Source organism: Physeter macrocephalus, chromosome 10 (genome assembly GCF_002837175.3).
Source record: "Physeter macrocephalus isolate SW-GA chromosome 10, ASM283717v5, whole genome shotgun sequence".
NCBI lineage: Eukaryota > Metazoa > Chordata > Mammalia > Artiodactyla > Physeteridae > Physeter > Physeter macrocephalus.
Window position 1 is genome coordinate 83,273,503 of NC_041223.1, and position 23,631 is coordinate 83,297,133.

The 23,631-nt window shown below is 40.3% G+C and overlaps 1 protein-coding gene and 1 long non-coding RNA gene across 4 annotated transcripts in view; both read left to right on the forward strand.

Moving 5' to 3' along the window:
* Positions 1-23,631, forward strand: part of KCNQ5 (potassium voltage-gated channel subfamily Q member 5) — a 616,346-nt gene that overhangs the window by 104,174 nt on the left and 488,541 nt on the right. The window lies entirely within an intron of this gene.
* On the forward strand, positions 16,946-23,624 carry LOC114486992 (uncharacterized). The gene is made up of 3 exons (XR_003681551.2): positions 16,946-17,830; positions 18,134-18,182; positions 18,645-23,624. It is a non-coding gene; the product is annotated as an uncharacterized lncRNA (long non-coding RNA).

The following is a 23,631-nucleotide window of genomic DNA, read 5'->3' on the forward strand; positions in this document are numbered from 1 at the left end:
GAGCCTGGGCGTCCGGAGCCTGTGCTCCGCAACGGGAGAGGCCACAACAGTGAGAGGCCCGCGTAGAAAAAAAAAAAAAAAAAAAGACTATATATAAAATAGATAAACAACAAGGACCTACTGTATAGCACAGAGAACTATACTCAGTACTCAGTATTCTGCAATAACCTATAATGGAAAAGATTCTGAAAAGAGAAAGAGAATATATATATATATAAAACTTATTCACTGTGCTATGCACCTGAAACTAACACAACATTGTAAATCAACTATACTCCAATTAAAAACAGATGTCCATGTCCTCATATCCAGAAACTGGAAATAGGGTACTTTACGTGGCAAAGGGACTTTGCAGGTGCGCTTATATTAGGGACCTTGCGATGGGGAGATTGTCCGGTTGTCCGCGTGGGCCTGTGTAATCACGAGGGTCTTTACCTGGGAGAGTTAGGGGGACCAGTGAGTATGTCAGGACAGAAGCAGGAGACGGGAGAGGTGGCAGGAAGGGGTCCTGAGCCGAGGAAGGCACGCAGCTTATAGTAGCTGAAAAAGCAGAGGAAGCAATTCTCCCCTCCAAGCCCCAGAGGGAACCAGCCCTTCTGACACCTCGACTTCAGCCCAGTGAGACTGATTTTGACTTCTGACCTCCAGCACTATAAAACACAGATTTGTGCTGTTTTAAGCCAGTAAGTTTGTGGTAATTTGCTACAGCAGCAATAGAAAACCAATCCTTTTATTTTTCCAAGTGCCCCTCTTTTCATGCCCTCGCTCCTCCCTCTCTGGTCCCTGCACTTTCCCTGGACTGGCCTGTGCTTTCGCATCTCTGAGCTCTACCCGCTTTCCTCCTCCAGGCACACCCTTTTTTTGTTCATCTGTTAGTTCAGCTAATTTTTCAAAGCTCTGAATAAATCCTTTCTCCTATTTGTTCAAAAGCCTTCCTCTGCCCTCCCATCCAAGAGAGACTTTCCCTTCTCTGGAGTCCTAAGCCATTTGGGATCCGTGTGTCCAGTTATGAAAATCTCCACCCAGGAGTGGTTAGTGCAAAAATCTCTCAAATCAGAGAACCTGGGTTTAAATCCTGATTCTAACGTTGGAGAAGTTTCTTAAACTCTCTATCTCAGTGTCTTTGTTGGAATCAACCTTGTAGGGCTGTGAAGTTGAGAGATACTCCGTATAGAAGTGAACTGGTTGAATCAGAATAAGGCCCCCGCATGTGCTGGGGACCCTGTGAATTACTTCTCAGTAGATCTCTGACTGTTGCCTTGAAGAGCTACTCAACCACGTTGTCTGTATTTTAATGTGTTTGTGTTTTTGTTTCTCTACTTGTTAACTCCATGAAAGTGAACATGATGACCCATCATTCAATCAATCAACAACAATAACAACAACAACAATAATAGCAAAGTGATATAACAAAAGGAGCGTCAGACTGTTTCAGTTCTAGCTCCACAACTTACTGGCTGTCTCAATAGAAAAGAAATAGACTTTTGGTTACCAAAGGGGAAAGGTGGAGGGAGAGATAAATTAGGAGTTTGGGATTAACATATACACACTGCTATATATAAAATAGATAAACAACAAGGACCTGCTGTGTAGCACAGAGAACTCTACTCAGTACACTGTAATAACCTATAATGGAAAAGAATCTGAAAAAGAATAGATAAATATGTAAATGTATAACTGAATCACTTTGCTGTACACCTGAAACTAACACAACATTGTAAATTAACTATACTCCAATATAAAATAAAAATTTAAGAAAAAGGAATTGAGTGTTTTCATCTGTACAATGGGAATGATAATGGTATTTACCTTTTAAAACTGGTTTTCAGGAATAAGTAAAGGTGATAAATTTAAAGTCTTAGCACAGCACCTGGAACATAGTAAGAGTTGAGTACATGGTAACCATGTTAATCAGTATTTAATTTTCTTTTTACTTCTTATTCCATAATATAAATCTTGATATCCCTGTTACTTTATATGGCAATAATATGAGACACGGGAGGAAGAAACCTGAGAATCTATCTAATACCCGATGCCGTGCTTTGCAACCACGTGCGTTATGGAGCGCGAGGCCCGCAGGCTTGCAGGGCTGCTGTCAGAGCGGTGCTCCAACCACAGTGAGCCTGCCTCTCTCCATCCTGTTCTGGCTTCTTTCCTTTCTTCCTTCCTTCTCTTTCTTTTATCTCAGGTGATCATATGAATCCTTTGGTATTTTAAGTACTTTGAATACATTAGATTTTAGAATCATTTTTTTTTAAAAAAGAAAAAAATCTGTGATTCAATACATTGCCATTCATCATTACCTTCCTGTTACAGCCCTTCCTGCTATTTTCGTTCGGATGAGAGCTCTCCTATCCCAGCTCATTTGAATTCATGTTTCAAATGCAAGTTCCCGAGCTCCTATGCTGAAATTAAGGTCTATTACATCTTCTGCACTTCCTTTGTCTGCTAATGTTATAATATGATTTTTAAGTAATTGAGTTTCTTTTGATGTGATTCCTTATTTAGAAACTCAGGCTTATTTGCAAGTCTTTTGTCTCTATACATGTGTATATCATTTGTATAGATATTTTCTCCTTGGTTGCCCTCTAATTGTTTTAGAGAGACTTGGAATTAGTCATTTTTATTTATTTTATAAATAGCTCCATATCATCAAGGATATTTGATACAAGAATGGTAGGGAAAATGAAACTAATTTTTATAAAGGAAAAGAATAAGTATACTCAAATGTACTAAGTAGATGTCTCAGAACTCACCCCTTGTCATTTGTTATTTTTAAAGCAAAGAAAGATTAACTCTCTTCTTTTTCCTTTGGCCTCTATTATTCACAGAAAGACTTAATTTTGTAAATAATATAGGGGATTAAATTTACCTAAAAGACAACTGGGAATTTCCCCTAAAACCTGTGGGACAGTCTGTCTTTGCGTGTTCTTGCTAGAATACAGAAGAGGCTGCAGGCTTTCCCTGGAAGCCTTGCCTGGTAGCCCAGTGTCTTGGAGAACTGTTCCTTTTGCTCTAGGGAGGCAGTCTGACCCTGGACTCGCTCACACGCCCCAGAGGTGGATGTAAAATGAGAAATGGAGAAGTCATTTGACAAAGTGGAAAACGTTTGCTGAGTGGAGAGATGTTCCTTTTGCTCTAGGGAGGCAGTCTGACCCTGGACTCGCTCACACGCCCCAGAGGTGGATGTTAAATGAGAAATGGAGAAGTCATTTGACAAAGTGGGAAACGTTTGCTGAGTGGAGAGATGTATACCTGCATTTTCCTGTTTGACCACCAGGCATGAGAGCCACCGCTGAGAAGTGAGAGGCGGGGCTAAACAAAGCCCCTGTTACTTTATGGACTTGATGACCAGTGGTCTGTGAATAGGCAAAAGCTCGTGTTTGCACAGAATGTCTGTCTGTGCCCACTCAGTGTGGGTCCTTCCGTTAAAACGAGGCGTCTGACATCAAATAGAAAATATATAGTTTAACTTACCGTAGACTTCAGAGAAGAAATACAAGATGTTTTACTTAAGACATGGTTGCATTAGGACACAACAAATTTAAACAACTCAGTATAATCCTAATAATATGTTAGTTCACCCATGAAGAAATTAACAAACTGTCCTAAAGAATATGTTAAAAATTGATTTGTATACTAAAATAGGGAATTTTTTTCCCCCTAGACATGATTCATTTAAAAAATCAGCTAATAGAAGAACCATGTTATCCTTTCAAAGAGTCTTTTTAATGAGGTGTCAAGTTATATGATAATCTAATTGATGACAAAATAACACTGAGTTGTAGTCAACTCTTAATATATAAACATATATTCTAAAAATGTATAAATTCTTAATATATTTAATGAAAGTCAAGTAGCAATCATTTTTCCTATGCTTACACAAGTTTCCCCAAAACCGATGGATCATATTGATTGCTAGTTCGACGAAGGAATTTCACTGATTAATTTAAAAGTAGTATATGTGGGTTTCCCTGGTGGCGCAGTGGTTGAGAGTCCGCCTGCCGATGCAGGGGACACGGGTTCGTGCCCCTGTCCGGGAAGATCCCACATGCCGCGGAGCGGCTGGGCCCGTGAGCCGTGGCCGCTGGGCCTGCGCGTCTGGAGCCTGTGCTCCGCAACGGGAGAGGCCACAGCAGTGAGAGGCCCGCGTACCACAAAAAAAAAAAAAAAAAGTAGTATATGTGGTGAGACATGACTTTTCTTTAATAATTATAGTAGGAAAAATAATTCCTATAAGAATTATTTTTAATCACAAAAGATAGTATAACCTAGTTATTTTTATTCTTTGCAAGAATCCATTTCGGTTTAAAGTACTTGAATCTTCCAGTGAAAATAGTTTATACAATCAGACATACATTCATCAGATAGCTTATTTAAAAACAAAAATGGATGCATCATCATCACGTCTTAGATAGTACAGTTTCCAAAAATGCCTTACTCCCAACGTCAGTTACATGCACAGCACATGGATTTCATTGTACATAAAAGTTCTCATTTCACATAATCCAAAAAAAGCAGAAATTTGATAAAATGTTTGCTTAATAATAATAGCATGATCCCTTAAATTTATCCAGGTATTTTTCGATATTATCACCTTCTCACAACAAATGACTTCTTTTCATAAATTTCAATGTTAAAAATAAAGAGGGCACTTTTAAAATTCTTGTCAAAGGTGACTGGCCAATGCAGGGGTTGCAAATATGGGGAGATGATAAGGTGATTAGAAAGCAAATTTAGGTGGAGAGTAGATCCTGAAATGTTATTGAATAAACACAGAAAATAGGTAATACCCTTTTAAAGTCTGTGCTGTGGTTGAAGGAAAGGAAGAACAGTGAGGAATAAAAGTTAGAGAATGTTGTAGGTGGAATGTCTGTGTCTTCCCCAAATACTTATGTTGCAATCCTAGCCCCCAACGTGGTGGTACAGGGTGGAGGTGGGGAGCTCAGGTCATGTGGGTGAGGCGCTCGGAATGGAATCAGTGCCCTCGGAGAGTGGACAGAGGGTGGTCCCTGGCCTCCTGCCCCCAACCCTAGGAGGAAACACGAGAGGACGACCATCTGAGGGCCAGGAGGCAGGCCCTCTAAACTTATGCACCTTGATCGTGGACTTCCAGCCTCCAAACCGTGAGAAACAAACGTCTGTGTGTGACCCGCCCAGTCCTTGGTGACTCGTTATGTTATGGCAGCCGGAGCTGACGGAGCTGGGGAAAGAGGGATTAACATCAGGGAGACAGAAGGTAGGCTGGTGCTCTGTGGTGTGAGCTCACACTTAGGCACGCAGGAAAAGTGACTCTTCTCAGAATAGTCATCAGCTGGTTAACTGCCATAGCGATGCAGTTCTCACAGATGGAGACGTTTTCTTGAAGTGGGCAGATGAAACCCTCGGTCCTCACGTAGCACAGCAGGGTCCTTGCCCTGAGAGCAGGAGGATGAGCCCAGAGCCGTTCTGAGCAGCAGCTCTTCGCAGAGTCGCTTTTAGCTCCTGGGCTGGAGATTTCTACTTTTCATCTGGATCAAAATTCATAATAAGTGCAGAAAATGTCAACTGCATCTCTGAGATCATGATTTCCAGTTTCCATTTAAGACTTTTATTTCATACTAAACATTGTTCTTCATATTAAATGAAAATGTTTTCATGTTTCAATTCAGTTACAGCATTTCCGTCCTCAGTGCCCCTCCCTCTCAGAGACTATCTGCATTATTTTCTGAGAAGCAGCCACTTGGTTTCATAATTTTCTGGATCTTTCTGGACTTCTGTAGACATATTCCGGATAGCGATGACTTAGCAACAATTGCCCCTGAATTAAGTTGGAATCAATATCAAACAACTGTTACTCCTTCAATAATTCTTCGGATTCCTGGTTGGTGTATTAGCTAGCAGTTACCACAGTAATACTGGATAGTAGATGATGTAAACCCAGGGGCATTCAAGAAGCATTTATTTCTTCTTCGCACGACTGTTGGGCCGGTTGAAATTTGGCTGATCTAGGCTGCCTCGGCTGGACTCGGCTTTAGATTGCAAGTTTGTTCCAGGTCGGCTGCACCTGTCTTTCATCCTCCTTGGACCAGACCACACGAAGCATAGTCTTCTCATGTGCCAGAGCCCAACCAGGAAGAACGTTTAACCCTCTGCTTGTGTACGTCTGTCGACAGTTCACTGCCAGAGCAAGTCACATGGCCGCACATCAGCGAGAAAAGAAAATGTGCTTTGATTCTATTTCTGCACAGTAACACGGCACATGGCGCAGCTCTGGAAAAGCAGGTAGCATAGGGAACAGTAGTGCAGTCTGCCTTGCTCCACTTTCTAGATCACAGTTAGTCACGAGCCTTCCACACACAAAGCACCTTAATTCTAATAATCTGCTTTCCCCCAAATCCCAGCATTATCATTAACTTATGGAATCAGCTTCAAAGTCCAGAATTGTATAATTTAGATCAGCTCTCGATGCAACTCCTCCTGATGTGGAGACTTGTGAGTTTTTGGGGGTTTTTTTGCGGTACGCGGGCCTCTCACTGCTGTGGCCTCTCCCGCTGCGGAGCACAGGCTCCGGACGCGCAGGCTCAGCGGCCATGGCTCACGGGCCCAGCCGCTCCGCGGCACGCGGGATCTTCCCGGACCGGGGCACGAACCCGCGTCCCCTGCATCTGCAGGCGGACTCTCAACCACTGCGCCACCAGGGAAGCCCGAGACTTGTGAGTTTAAAAGACAAGTTGTTTAATCCTCCTCCACCCCCCTGACCCCTACACTCCCAACACACAATTGTGAGACACAGACAGGACAGTCACAGTGACACTGCATTCACAAGGGGACAGTGAGAGGCATGGAGCAGTCACTGGTCCCTAGCAGTTTGAAATCCTTCTGGACCAGTATTACTGGGTCTCCCTACCCTGGAGGAAGGGACTATCCCTTGACCCCTTGAGGTACTGATGCTGCTCCCTGGGGAGTAGCCAGGTAAGAAAGGAGGTTGTATCAGCTATTGTCTCGGTGAACGTATTCAGAAGGCATCAGGATTTTCAAGGAAAGGAAAGAAAAAAGTTTTCCTTCCGATTTATTTTTGACATTTTTTATGCTTCTTTAATATGACAGCACATAGGTCTCCAGATTTGTAAAGTTCTCAGTAATATGTACACATAGTCTTTCCTTTATTTTATGAGAAAAAATTATTTTATTATTTTTTAAATTGAAGTACAGTTGATGTACAATATTATGTAAGTTACAGGTGTGCAATATAGTGATTCACAATTTTTAAAGGTTATACTCCATTTAGAGTTATTATAAAATATTGACTATATTCCCTGTGTTGTACAATATGTCCTTGTAACTTATTTTATACCCAATAGTTTGTACCTCTTAGTTTCCCCACCTGTATACTGCCCCTCCCTGCTTCCCTCTCCCGACTGGTAACCACCAGTTTCCTCTCTATATCTGTGAGTCTGCTTCTTTTTTTGTTATATTCACTTGTTTGTTGTATTATTTAGCTCTTTGACTAGGTGATATATTTTAATGGCCCAAACATCAAAAAGTATACAAAGATGTATACACAACAAGGTCCTACTGTTTAGCACAGGGAACTATATTCAATATCCTGTGATAAACCCTAATGGAAAAGAATATGAAAAAGAATGTATATACGTATAACTGAAACTGTTTCGTTTGTTTTGTTACATTTAGTCTCTGATCCTTTTAGAACTTGTTCTGGTGTATGTGTGAGATAGAGGCCCAGCTCTTTTCTGTATGGCTACCCAGTTGTCTACACCACTTGTTGTATAGTCCATTTTTTCTTCACAGATATGAAATGCTACTTTTATCATATACCAAAATTCTATATATTTTGGTGTCTACTTCTGAACCTTTTTAAAAATTTTCTATCTCTACTCAGGCATGCCGTCTTTCCATATTGGTTTAATGACTGAGGCTTTAAGGTATGTCTTATGTGGTAGAGTTACTTATTCCTCATTGCTCGTTTCCTGAATTTTCCTGGATGTTCTTGTTTATTTATTTTTCTATATAAACCTTATAATGAACTTACTGTGTTCTAGGGAAAAAAAATACTGACTTCTTTTGGGTGCAGTTACATTTACAAATTAGCTTTGAGAAGACAAATGTCTTTAGAGTGAGTTTTTCTAGGCAAGAACATAGTATGTGTTTCTGATTGTTCAGGATGTCTTTTATGTCCTTTAGAAGCCTTTTTAAAGTTTCCTTCATATGGTTCTTGCATATTTCTCATTAAGTACTTTTCTTTCACATTCTTCTTATGGCTTAGCATATGTGATGCTGAGAAGGAAGGGAGCTGTTTTAACCCTGGCTCTACATCCAGATTCCTGAAGGATTAGTACAAACAGACAGATAACGTTGTAAGAAAGCAGACAAAAGTTTTAAGTGAAAATGAGGGGACAGTTGAGAAGGTATGGCATACTGGGTGTTAACTAGCTGTTGTCATCCTATCCAGCAAAAGCCACCAGGCGAAGCACAATGTACATAGAAAGGCCCTGGAAGACAGAACAGTTGTCATTTAGAAGCGAAAAGGAAATGGATTTAAGAATTTGTGTCAATTAGGCTTGGCTTCATATAACAGCTCTCCCAAATAACAGTGAGTTTCAACAAGATAGAGGTTTATTTCTCTCTCTTGTACATACGTTCTGGGTGTTGGCACTCCAACATTGGTGGGATAATTCCATAAACATCAGTGATCCAGGGTCCTTATTTCTTTTTCTGCTACTATTCATAGTGTGTGATTTCCATCGTCAAGTTGGCCTCGTGGTTCAAGATGGCGGCCAAAGCTTCTGCCAATGTGCACTTTTCAGGCATGAGGACAAAGAACAGGGCAAAAGTATGTGCCCCAAGCTGATCCAACCCTCTTCTAAGACCTTTCAGAAGCCCTACTCTTTTTGACTTCATCCCATCCTTATCTGTACAAGGGGCTGCTCTCAAGAAAACAGAGATTCTGTTACTAAGGAGGATGGGAGAATAGATTCCAGGGAGGCAACTTCTGTTCCCTGACAGGACCAGTAAGCATTCTTTTTAAAATTTCCTCCTCTAAGTGTATTGAGAGGGGGCAAGGAAAACACCTTGAGGGATAATAAGTGAATAAAGTGAGTACAGTCTGATTATTTTTTCACCTTTTAGGATCATTTTAGGCAACTTAGTGTTGAGCAAAGTCTGAGCTGGAAATCACTGCTTTGGGCTTGCAGTTTTAACTCTAAAATGTTTTCAGGAGGAATTGAACCTTATGTTCTCTTTTTCTTCTTTAGAACTGAAGCACCTCAGTAATTAGTTAAAATATAGTCCCCAAAAGGCACAGTTTGTACAAGGCTCACAGAGAGTTAAGACGTAGTCTCTGCCTTTGGATTCAAAGGGCTTCCAGAAAATACAGGTGATGGTTTTTTCTCTTCGGAAGCCACCAGACTGGCCAGAGTTGGGAGCAGCTTCCTGATGGGGAGTTTGGTTGGGCTCTGGAGGGGTTTCATCCTGTGGCTCTTGTAGACGGGATTGATGTAGATTTAGTGCATAAACAACAGCATGATTGTTTCTGCTTGTTTGTTTTTGTATTATTGAACTGGGGTCCTTTTTCTCTTTTATTTAAATATGAATGAAATCACATTTAATATTGACTTTATTATGTTATTACTTTATCACAATACCTATAGGTAACTTGTTTCATGAAACTTGTCTCAGTTTTGTGTTGGAGGGTGGAGATGGAGAATATTAAATGTACTACTTACAATCTGGGTGAAAAACATTTGAAAAATGCTGCCTTAGAGGGCAAACATAATCTGTCAATAAGCGAGGCCTGAGGACATTGATGTCTAGGTCCCTCAGACTCGATCCCCTCGCCTGGAGGAGGGACCGGAGCCTGCTTTCACTTCTCAGAGACTCCATCCAGGATCCAGATATTCTGGTGTGTGAAATAATGTTATTCTGTAAATGACTATAAATATACCAAAATATTACATTACATTTCAGGTTCTCAACTGTAGCCATTCAATATTTCTCAGTATATCCCAAACTGTATGCAAATACACTAGTAAGCCTTTCAATTCACATAGTCCAGGGACAACCTTACTTTTCTTAATTATTTTTGGTTCTGCTGTTGTATTGAATTTATTATATTACTGTCCATGGTAAATTACAAGAAATTACAGGGTAGCACAGAAGAAAAAAGAGTTTTAAAAGGAATTAGGGCAACCAAGATGTCTTTCAGTAGGAGAATGGAGAAATAAATGGTGGTACGTGCAGACACTGGAATATTATTCAGCACTAAAAAGAAATGAGCTATCAAGCAATAGAAAAACATGGAGGAAACTGCAGTGCCTATTACCAAGTAAAAGAAGCTAATCTGAAAAGGCTACACACTGTATGATTCCAACTATATGACATTTTGGAAAAGGAAAAACTATGGAGACAGTAAAGAGGTCATTGGTGTCAGAGGCTGGTGGAGGGGGGATGAGTAGGTGGAGCCCAGAGGATTTTTAGGGCAGTGAAACTACTTTGTATGATGCCATAATGGCGGATACAAGTCATTATACATTTGTCCAAACCCATAGAATGCACAACACCAAGGGTGAATCCTGATGTAAACTATGGACTTTAGGTGACCATGACATGTCAGTGTAAGTCCATCAGTTGTAACAAATGGGCCACCTGGTGGGGATGGTGACAGTGGAGAAGGCTGTCCATGGGTGAGAGCAAAGCCTACATGGGAAATCTCTACTTTTCTACTCAATTTTGCTGTGAACCTAAAACAGCTCTAAAAATAAAGTCTATTTAAAACACTTTTTAAAAAAGAAATTAGGGATTAATATAAGAATTGTGAGAAGAGTGCAGTTGTGGGGGATTGTAGAAATCTGTTTTCCGGTGGGTGCTTCCATGGAGTAACTGCTGAAAAATGCTGAGAATAGTGCTGCATCTGAAGGACAGAAGCCACCATTTGTGATGTGTTGCATGGGACCAATAAATAAGACAGAAGGAAAAATTTAAATCTTACCACATCCTGTTCTATCAATGACCTTCCCACTTACGGCTCGTTTGGTGTTCCTGTACTTGGTCTCTGTTGATTCTGAACTTCTTTCATTTCATAACAGCAACTCGGAGCTTTTGCGCTCCACTAAATTTCATTTTAAAACCTATTCTTCCTTAGAAATGATAATACAGACACCACTCTTACAAGCACAACATTTAAAGAACATCAAATCCCCTAAATAATTTGTTCCTCTCTCAGAGGAGGCAATGGAGCTGCAGATGGTGTGCTCAGTGAGCCGAGAACTTGGGCCCGAGAAGCTATTAATTCTCACAGCAGCTCTTCTGCTATTTTGTGGTCCCAGGAATTGATGTCATTCAGAGTCAGCTTCATACACTATAAATCTATAAAATGAGAAAATAAAATTCTCTTGTATTTTAAGAATACTTACAGCGCTATAAGCTTAGGCTATTGTATTAGTTATCTATTGCAGTGTAACAAATTACCCGAAACGTAGGGGCTCAAGGCAACATGAGTTCATGATCTCAGTTTCTGTGGGTCACGAGGTGTCTGTGCACAGCTTCTCTGGGTTCTCAGATCCGGGTCTCACCAGACTGAAAGCAGTCGTGGGCCACCAAAAAACTGAAGTACTTACCAAAGAAGTAGCTTTTCCCAATGTTTATTACAGTAATCCCATAGCCTTCTCAAAAAGTTTGAATTTCTGCCCTGGATAGAGTAGCATCTACAGAGACCCACTCTAGTTTTTCCATTCCAGTTGCCTTCGGTTCACAAATATTTATTGAGTGCCTCTTATTTGCCAGTTCAGGCACTGGACACATGAGATGAATAAGAGGACCTGATCATAGGGAATGAGTGGTCTTGTAGTGAAGTAGGTTGCGGGAGGGACATTAAGGGAGGCCAAGTCTGAATCGTTTTGAGAGGAGGAAAGAGACTCAGAGTGGTTGCCTGGATCAGTTTGTCTTGAGCGAAACTTCCCTACTAGTGAATAACTGGGCATCCTCTGCTAATGATAGATTTGCCATGGGCAGCTGCTGTATCCGGAGACTACAAAGCAGCCAGCCAAGGTCATCTGAGTCAACAGGACCGTTCCAAGGCTGAAGGGCTCACATGAGATTCTCAGTGAAAGACCCAGTGCAAGGAGCAGCTTCATGACAATGTTATCGTTGGAATGTACTCATGTTTCCCAGCCCACGAGGAGGAGGATATTCTGCATAGAGAATCGACGGTGGATGAAGACTTTTCTGAGCACAGTTACACAGATGGAAGGAAAGTCTTAGGAAGGAGAACTGTATGCTGAATGTATCAGCAAGCTAGTGGTCCATCTGGTACCTTGGACTCTCTTAGAACCCTGGGATCTTACCTGCTGCATCCTGTCAACTCTCATGTCCTCCTCCAGCCCTTTCCCCTGTCCTCTAAGCAAGACTTGATTGATGCCAGAATTGGGCATCTCTGGGGAGGCAGACCTGGGAATGGTTCTGGGATGATGTTACGTTGGAGATTATGTTTCTGACTGAGGAGCTTGCATTCCCAGGCTTGCAGTACCTGTACCAGGTACCACAGGTGGAGGTGCTTCCTTCCAGAAGGGCTTGAAAATGTGAGGCTGGCGTTGGGTCTTCTATCGGTTAGGGAAGAGGGTCTGTGATGGGAGTTTGGGTGGAGCAGTCGATGCACTAGTCCTTTCCTTGAGGGGATGTTCAAGAACGTTGAATTGGGAATGAATTGAACTTTAGCTGCAGCTTGAATGTAGCATTGCCTGGTAAACGGGCTCCCAGAGGGAGCTCCAAGGCTTAGGTCTCGAGTGTCACAGGAGATCCCGCAATGTTTCCTTTTCTGTTGCCTTTCTAACAGTAGTAAGTCACCAGGAAGACTGATTTCATTGAAAGGATGGCGCCCCTCAACTTTCTACCCCCTTTATGAGGCAGCCTGTAAGAAAGAGCCTCCAGGGTGAATGACACTCAGTCTCTCAGATAGGGAAGCAAGACTCCGGATGTCTCTTAGGGCATCATTTCTCAAATCTATATGCTCATATACATCCCCTGGGCATCTTGTTAAAATGCAGGTCCTGATGTAGTAGGAGAGGTGGGTGGAGTGGTGAGAATTTGCATTTCTAACACGTTCCCAGGTGATCTGCAGACCTCACTTGAAGTTTCAAAACTTGGGAGCTATAGAATAGGGAAAACGTACCTTAGAAGACATGATTAGGGCCTACATACACTATAAAGCCACAAAATTAGAGGAGACTTGGCTTATCCCATGCAGCTGAAGTGAGAATTTAAGAGCTCTTCAGGAAGACTCACAGATCAGCAAGGAAAAGACAAAACCCAAGCAAATACAGTTTGCTGAAGCGAGTCTCTAGAGAGGGCATCGGGAAAGGACAAGAAGTCTGGCAGTGGCTGGAGAGGTAGACAAATTAAACTCCATTATCCGCTGACTCTGAAGGATATGATCTTCTGGCTGAAATTTTAGGGGCCACTTAATTCCAGCTCCACGTCCCCCGTTACCCATCCTGTTCCCACACACTGGCTCTCAGATGCTTCCATACAGTAGGGAAGCAACTGAAGGTTCCTGGCTTGTGGATGAATTTTAGGTTGTCAAATATTCATAGAGCGATTTGGTGGAGGCAAGGTGGTGAGTGTGAAATCTCCCTGGGGGAGAATAATGATGGAAGGCTGGTTTGAAAATAGCTTCAGTATCCTTTCTTGTAAGAGGTCATTTGAATATTAATGCAATGCAACTCAAAGGTCACCAAAGAATTTGTATTTCTCTTAAAACGTAATGTGGCAAAACTTCCCTTATGTAACAGATGCCGTCGTAATACTGTCGTAGAAATAGTTTTCAAAGTTCGTAAGGGCTGCAGAAGTTCTACTTGATCTGCTCACGTATACAAATGTGACTTGCCCGGCTCCTCTTTCTATTGCTATTTATATCAGCTGTCCTTCGGGAGATCAGCTTTCTTCACAGCATCGGATATAAATAACCACAGTTCTCTTAAGTATGATCTGCTCAAGATTGCCAGGTAACATAACTGATATCTGCTTACTTATATTCATGATTTGTCAGTGATATGCTTTGTTACTTATATAAGTTAGTACTTTTCGTATACAATTCAATAACCATTACGCCTTACCACAATGATTTTATTAAAAACTTTACTATTCTCAGTGAGCAGGTAAGTTGAGTTTGAACACTACAGGGACATTCAGAGACAAGCCCAATGGAGGTCTTTTGAGGCCATGCCCTTGAGCTGGAATGTCTGTGAGAGACTTCAGTCAAGTACAAATGCGGAAGTGAGCATACGTACCCAATAGGTGCAGCTGTCTGATGTGCCTCAAGTCTGCTGTGATGTCTTTCAAAACTAGGGAGTGTGGGTTTCTGCTTCTTTTCGTGCCCCTTACACTGTGACTAAAAAGAAAGCTGAAGTATTCTTGCTTCTGTGAGAAAAATCTCAGTCAACAAAAGCTGGGATAGAAAACGTTTTCACCGGCAAAACCAACCTGTAACATTTTCATCTTAAACTTGTTCACGTTGAAGGCTACTCTGTCTAGCTTCTGCATAAGACTCTTCAAAAACCTTTGATCATTTAGACCACTTTAGATGTAACTTGATCTAAAATGCAGTCTCGACCTCAGGTCATGTCGCAGCAATCATTAAATACTTAGAAAAATTAAAGATCAAAGTATGAAGTAGCAGTAGAAATGTAGCTATATACATAAAAGCATTAATAAATAAGCTATAGTTTTTCTCTACTGGTGATGAGTCCAAATGTTATTAAATCTAATTAATGAACTCCTTCATCATATAAATAATGTATTTCATTCAGTATTCTTCATGATTTTAGTCATTAAAATGTAATTTAATTATATTAATAGAATTTTAATAGAATTTAATTTAACATTACCATGCAGCTTCATAATTTGAATTTTAAAATAAATTTGTTGTAAATACAAGCCCATTTTATTTTCATTTTTCATTATAGAATATAATGGATGAAAACAGAGCATAATGAAAATTTCATAAATTCAATTTATTAACGTCTCTAGTAGTGACCATACCAATGTTATGCTGCAATAAACATGTGCCCTTTTAAAATCCAGATAGCATTAAGGATCTATTAGGCTATGCTTGTGTTCACTTTGTATCTAATACAAGCAGCTTATAAAGGAGAGAAGGCTGGAGCTGGATGCAGCTTTCTGCTTTGTATTCTTACCAGGGCTGTAGTCTTAACCTTCTGTCTAGTGAACCCTGCCCATCTCATGGACAAGTCCTAACTGAAATGAAAATAAAGTATTGGATGTAGTATGAATTGTTGTTATTGCTGCCCTCGTGATAAGCCAGGTTTTGCTGCAATAACAAAAGAAAATCAAAGCCCCAGATCTCAGTGGCCCGAAGAGCAGATGTTTGTTTCCCTCTCTCCCGCTGGTCTGCAGGAGCTTGGTCGGCTCCTTATGCCCTGCGAGGCCCAGGCTAACAGATGCTTCAGCCAACCTGTGCTTCCACAACCACCAGCCGAGGGGAGGCTGCCAGCAATTATGTCCTGGCGATTAAGCCTTCCTGCCAGACAGGACACGCCACCGACTCTGCTCATGTTCATTGGCCAAAGCAAGTCCAAGGCCTCACCGCACTTTACAGGGAGTGGAGAAGTCCGGTCCACCGGAGGCCTGGAAGGAGGGGGTCAGGCACACCTGTGACCAGTGATGGGCCCTAATGATTATCGCAGGTATTTTATCCTGGAACTGGAGCTTGTTCGTCCTGACAGTTGATTGAGTGAAGAAATTAGGTTTGTCTTGCAATGGTAGGGAGGACCATTATGTAACTTTCTACTCTGAATTATGTATATGTGCACCCAAGATTTGAGAAGAGAAGATGCTCTCATATAAAATAAATAAAGATCAGGATACATTTTTTGAGACATATACACAGTTATTAGGAACATTTTATACATATGTTATATATATAAAATATACTAGAAATATATATGTAATATATAAGGAATATTTTATGTTTATATACTAAAAAAATATATATATACACTAGAAACATTATATTAGGAACATCTTGTATATATATATATATACAGTAGATATATATATATTATATAGTGCATATATATAAATATATATACTAGATATATATAATATATATACTAGAAATATATATATTATAGATATACTAGAAATATATATTGAAAATATATATAATGTATATAATATACATTAATGTATATTATATAAATATATTAATGTATACTAGAAAGGTATTATAATATATATGTTATATATATACTAGAAATATATATACGCATATATTAGAAAAAATAGTAAGAAAGACAGGGTCACCGTACTTGCTAAGGCGTCCTATAGCGAGACTGGGGAAGATTTTTCAGAGAAACATGAGTTAAGAACTGGATATTGAAAAATGGGAGGGATATGGATTTACGGAGAGGAAAGGATGAACTAAAATACAGAGAAGAAAAATTCAACACAGAAATTCTGATTTCTGGGCTATTCTTAATGAGCACATTTATGTTGTTTTTGCTAAAATATCAGTACCTTTTACTCTAGTGACTCAGCTTTTCTGTCTCCGTTTCTCCTGCACTTTGCCTTATTGCTTTGCCATTTAAAAGCCTAGCAGTGAGAGGGATTTTGGAAAGTGTGCCTATTTCTATGTGCACAGTGGCTCCTTAAAGCTGGAAAGATCCAGTGAGGAATCATTGGCTCCTTTATACTTTTGTCGCCTCTGATCTTTTTTTATTTTTTAATAAATTTATTGTATTTATTTTATTTTTGGCTGCATCAGGTCTTCGTTGCTGCGTGCGGGCTTTCTCTAGTTGCGGCAAGCGTGGGCTACTCTTTGTTGTGGTGCGCGGGCTTCTCATTGCGGTGGCTTCTCTTGTTGCGGAGCACAGGCTCTAGGCCCACAGGCTCCAGTAGTTGTGGCTCGCGGGCTCTAGAGTGCAGTCTCAGTAGTTGTGGCGCATGGGCTTAGTTGCTCTGCAGCATGTGGGATCTTCCCGGACCAGGGCTCGAACCTGTGTCCCCTGCATTGGCAGGCGAATTCTTAACCACTGTGCCACCAGGGAAGCCCCTGTCGCCTCTGATCTTAATTGCTTGAATTGTGCTGTCTAGACTTAGCAATGCATCATAGTATCAGATCAACAAAAGACTAGACTGAGTGTTTCAGTCAACTGGGTGTAACTGTCACACTCTACAGTCTCCGGACACTCCCCCCACGGTTCAGCAATCAAGGCCAGGATCGGTCAGGGTACTTGCGACTTTTCCTTAGTTTTACTACATTTTAGCCTCTCTTAATGGGAGAATTGCAGCCGTGCTCTCTTTCAACTGAGTTAATACTTTGCTATGGAATTAAAGCAACTTTTGGAGATAAAAACTAGGTGCTGACTTGATGCTAGTCATAGTGAATGTCCAACTCTTCTTAAAGGATGTGGCTGTGTTTGTTCTCTAGGGTTGCCATAACAAATTACCACAAATTGGGTGGCTTAGAACAACGGAATTGTATTCCCTCACTGTTCTGAGGCCAGAAGTCTGAAGTCAAGGTGTGGGAAGGTCATGTTTCCTCTGAAGGCTCCAGAGAAGAATCTTTCCTTGCCTCTTCCCAGCTTCTGGAGATTCCCATCAATCCTCAGCGTTCCTTGGCTTGTAGCACATCACTTCAGTCTCCGCCTCTGTCATCACATGGCTCTTCTCCCTCTGTCTCCCCTGTGTATCTCTGTGTCTCTGTCTTTAAATTTTTTCTCTTCTTCTGAGGACTGAAAGCCCACTGTGACCTCATCTGAACTATATTACATCTGCAGACTGTTTCCAAGCAAGATCACATTGACAGGTACAAAAGGTTAGCATTTCAACATCTTTTGGAGGGACACAGTTCAACGCACAACAACGGCATTATTGAAACTTTCTGCAATCTGTGGCACACCACTTACAAGACCCTGTGGAATGCCCCCTCTCTCAGCCCCGAAATCCATGACTTAGACTAATTTCATTAAGGAGATTCCCGTGCTTCTGATTGCCACTTTATTTAAAATTCTGCAGCATTGTTTAGTTGCCCTAAGACCGAGTTCCTTGGTAGCAGTTCTTCTCTTCTCATGATTTTCTCAGTGAGACTTGTCAAACTTTCATCTTCCTTTTTCTAAAGCATCGGAGGCAGTTCAGATGAACCAGAGGAGACGTGCCAGTGATAAAGGGTGAGTCATTCTTCCCCCCCCGACCCCCATTTCTGGGATCTGCTGACAGATACTAAGGGTAGCTGTCATTGAACTAAATCTGAAGCAGTGGTAAAAGAAAATAAGGCTGGCACTGCTTTTAGTGAAGATGCTTCCAATTGCTTTTTCCTCTTGCTTTTCAACTTTTACTTGGAGACAATTAGCTAAACACTTTTTTTTTTTAATCTAAGCAAAATCTTGGAGCACTATCTTTTCTTTCAAAGTAACATTAATATAATTTTGCATATAGAATCAGGAAAATAGTTAGAAAATGCCGTTTAGGATGATAAATTGAGACTCAGTGGAGCCGGATAATACAGTAGTTCCCCCTTATCCATAGTTTCCCTTTCTTCAGTTTCAGTTACCTAAGGTAAACTGTGGTTCGAAAATATTAATTGGAAAATTCCAGAAATAAACAATCTATAATCTTAAATTGCACCCCAGTTCTAAGCAGCGTGAGGAAATCTCATCCCGTCCCGCCTGGGATCCGCAACCTTCGCCATCATCCTGGCTCCCTGGTCCAGCTTCACCTGAAGCAGATGGTCCTTATGACTTCTCATCAGAAGGTCAGCAGTAGCCTAACACTAGGTCACAATGCCGACGTCATTCACTCACTTCACCTCAACGTGCAGGCATTTTATCCTCTCACATCAGCACAGGAAGGCTGAGTACAGTACGATAAGATATTTCGTATCTTTTGTACATAACTTTTATTACTGTTTATTGTTATAATTATTCTATTATGTCATTAGCTATTGTTGTTTATCTTCATCCGCCTAATTTATAAGTTAAACTTTATCATAGGTATGTATTTATAGGAAAAAACATAGTAGATATAGGGTTCAGTACTATCCATGGTTTCAGGCATCCGTTGGGGGTCTTGGAATGTATCCCTTGAGGATCAGAGGGGACGACTGTACATTGAGACCCAAGAGCATCCTTTTATATTAAACTATGTTACTATGTTAGAGTGATATATGCCATACATTGTATATACTAACGTAGTGATTGCCCGCAGGAGTGAAATGACTTGATTCTATCTAGCAGAGCTGCAAACCCTTTCAATTATAGTAATGAAATATGACGTGTTGTAATGTAATCATGCCTAGGAGGAGACAAGGATATGAATTTTGAGGTCTCTTAAGGATCATATTACTTTATAATTCTTATATTTACCTGTCCCTAGCTCAGGGAGCTTTACTTGGCAGCCTGTTATAAATGAAGATCTTGAGCCCCATCCCAAACCTACTGAATCAGAATCTGCATTTTAAGCAAACTGTTATATAGAGAATGGAGAAACAACAAGGTCCTACTGTACAGCACAGGGAACCACAGTCAATATCCCGTGATAAACCATAATGGAAAAGAATATATAGTTACGTATCACTGAATCACTTTGCTGTACAGCAGAAATTAACACAACATTGTGAATCAACTGTACTTCAATACATTTTAAAAAATAAAAATTTTAAAAAAGAATCTGCATTTTAACAAGATCCTCAAGTGATCTGAAGGCACATTAAATTTTGAGAAGCACTGATGACGACTATACCTGAGAGATGACTAAATTCCTACACTTTTTCTTCAATAGTTTTTGTTTTTTTTAGCTGCTCTTTATACCTTCGTCAAGAGATATGAGGCCCCTGACTAATAAAAATGCTTTTACTGATTACTTTGGGTGAAAACCTCATTAAATCAGGCAAATGTTCTAGAAGAGCCTGTAAACAGATTTTCATAATGGAGAGCACAGTGGATTAGAAAAACCAGCCCCTGTCAACACCACAGACTTGCCAGGAGAGCTCAGTGGGAACAAGAGGGCCCCTGTGTTGCACTGAAGCAAATCAGAAGTGTCTAGTGTGCCAGAGAAAATTCATGTTTTTCCCGCACCAGCTCTGACATGTTCACACATGAATGTATTTCATTCAGAAAAAGTCAGAGCTCTAGAATGGCACAGTCTGGCTCTATGAGAAACAGATGTGTCATGGTTCACCCACCCCCTGACCACCTGTGGTTTGCCCATGACTAAACTCTCTTGAATAAAATGGAGTTAACTCCTGGATCTAGAACAAATTCTAAATTACGGATTTATTTCCTTCCTCCTCATATTTCTCCTCCTTGCTCATTGCCATGACAGAACCTTACAATTCAGAGAAGTTTGAATGAACTACAAAAGGAATTCTCAGTGCTCCAAAGCATTTTCTTTCAAAGGCAGGTCCTGGCTCTGACATTTAGGTTGAGGTTTTGTGAAAAGTTCAAACAGAATACCAACTTCTCCAGCCAATTAGAGAGACTGATTTTTGTTTATACTTTAAAGCCACCTGGTTGTGAGGTGTTTTCACTTTCTGCTTATTTTTGTAGTCGAGGGTAGGCATTATTCTCATTCAGAAATATGCTTGGGATGCCATTGGTCATTCACTTAATCTTCAGCTGCCCCCGTTCACGGAATCGTGTGGACAAATTAAAACCATTAATATTCCGCAAACTTTAGTCCCTGCAGTTAAAACTCGCCCTCAGCCACTTCCTCCAGCTGCTTACAAGTAGCCAAAAGGAAGGATTTGGACGTCATTAAGATTTATTTCTCCTGCCATGCTCTGCTTTCCATTCCACAGAAAATGGGCAGGGAAATGGTCCCAGCATAGGTAGGTGGATGGAAAAATACAAGGCACAAAAGCCCACGCAGAGAATAATCAAGCCCTCAAGAGTCACTGACAGTTTTTCAAAATATTTTCATTTCCATTTATGTAATCAACTTAGGGTTGTTTTGACATACCATTGAGGCCTTTGGTTTTTCTTTTTATAGAATATTTCTTTATTTGTTTCTTCAGAAAGCATTATCTAATTAAAAGCAAACATATAACTTAATATAGCCTGTCAAGGAAGTACTCGCCATTCATGGTCCAGTTATAATTACAATGACAATACTATCTAAAAAAACAAGGCCTTTTTTAAAACCCATAATTACTTCATTACTTATAATTTTTAAATTGAAATGCAAATAACATGGAATTTAAATTCCATAAAACCTTGGTCTGTATATCTTGCTATCAAAATGCTCTTCAGAATAACACACGGCAAATTCTACATGCTTTTTATAAATGGGGAAACTTAAGTGACAAAGAAGGAAATAACCTGGCCTCGATGTGAGTCATTCGCAAACGTTGGAAAGAAACTCCCAAATGCATCTCCTAAAAGAGTGTTTTGTGGGTTCACACGCACTCCGTATATCCAGAGTGAAAGAATGCCCCTGGAAATAAATAATCTATGAAGTCTGATGATTAAGTATTAATTATTTAATAATAAAGACTTACTAGAAACCAAGTGCAGTGTCATTTTAGATTTAGTTTTCAAAGGAGAAAATATTCCATTTCAACACACAGGTTTGGAAACAGTACAACTTAAAGTTTACTCAGGTCAGATAACCCTCAGTGAATTATCAATGTACTTTGGGAATATTTTATGAACAATAAAACCAGATGATGGCAGAGTTTGGTCACAGGCTGAGCTATAGAAAAGTAAGGAGCTTTTTTTTTTTTTCAGTTGAAGTGATTTTTCATATTGCCACAGTACGGTGCTTTCTAAGTCCACTTGGTTAAAAAAGCCACAACACCGATAATTCAGAATGTAAAGCCACCCTATGATCAAGTATACATCTGATACATTAAAATCACTGAATTTGAAATTTAAAAGCTCTGAATTAAATAGATACATAGTTCTTAAAAGCCTGATCCACTGGTCACACTTATACTGATCTTGTATCTTGTAAGCAAAGCGGCAATGATGCCAAGTGTAACGTGCCCGAGATCAGTCCTTTCACCTGATTATAATGTCCTAAAACAGACTGTACTGTTAACATCCTCACACTTCCATCCCTTCAACATGTATTTAGTGACTTTCACCACTTTGTGTCACTCAGAAATGTACACCTTCAGAGTATGCCGGTTGACCAAAGATATTATTCTAGATGTTCACTTGGACAGAGCTGGCAGTGAGTGCTAAAAAATGGCTGACACGTTGCTCCTACCATTAAGAAACCTACCATTTGGCTCAATAAAAAACCTGTCCAAAATTAGCTTTAATACAAGAAGGACTATCCAAGGCAGTGGTGGGGGAGGGAAAGGCATAGACGAGGAGTAAGAAACAACATTTGAACTGGATCTTAAGGGATGGACAGTGCTTTTGATAGAAATGTTGGAAGACAATTCCAAGGAGTGGGTCCATGTGAGCCAAGGCACAGACTCAGGAAAGTCCAGGATGCATTCAGGTAATGAATCATCTGGTAGGATTTGGGCTCAGAGTGGAAAAGGGGACTAGAAAATATGGATGAAAATGTAGGTTGAAGCCAGATCTGAGACAGCTTAACAACACGCTATGGAGTGAAGACTCTTCCTGTTGGTAATGGGGGACCACGAAAGTATGTTTGGTGAGTTTTTCTGTCATCAAATCATATTCACATTGATTATAACAAGGATAAATGTAGAGAAAATATGCATACTTGGAGTACAAAATCATCAAATAGCTTGGATCACTTGAAGTTACCAATTTTGAAAATCAGTAATTGTCAAATATCATTAGTTTTCACCTTAATAAATTCATCCTTGAATCAGAAATGTGTATTTTGTCTTTAACTTGTTTTATGAAAAGACGTTCTTAAAATGTAATGTAATTAAGATTGAGTGAGGCATCACTGTGCTTTAGTGAAAAGCACTGGATTGATTCTACACTTTTTTGACCACCTTCTATGTCCTAAGCACACATATTACATACTTCTATTCGTTACCTGGTGCTAGATTCCTATAAAGGATTAATTATGGTCAGAATGTTTATTAAGTTTCCCCAGATCATTAGCAAGTAAGTGATAGTGTTCGATTTCAGGGTTACATCTTTTGCTTTTTGTTTGTTTGGGACTTGGGCTTTGATTTTTGCTGCATACGGGGGCTAAGCTATTTCTGCAGCATGGCCAGCGATTCCTTAGTGAAAAATCGTAGGTGTGTTGAGCGAATGTCCTGGATTAGACACAGAATCAGGTCCTAGGTGAACAGCGGTCACCAAGAAAGACATTGTCCTTTTACTTGTGGAGTTTATATTTGAGTTGGGAAACAGATTTTAAATTATTTGTACTGGGAGACAGATTTTTAAAAAAACACTAATTACAAACTAATTGCTTCTCTCAAATCAAGCTGTGTGCTACAATTCAGAGTACAGGTGAGTATAAAGTGCATAAGAGGAGGATCTTGATGCCAGGGCAGGAAGAATGGCCTCGGGCGTTTAAGCTAAGACCTGAGGATGAGTAGGCGTTAACAAGTAAAAAAGATAAGAGGATTTTAGGCAAAGAAAATAGCTTTTCCCTATTTTTGCTTTCTTCAAAAAGTAGCTCTGGGCTTCCCTGGTGGCGCAGTGGTTGAGAGTCCGCCTGCCGATGCAGGGGACACGG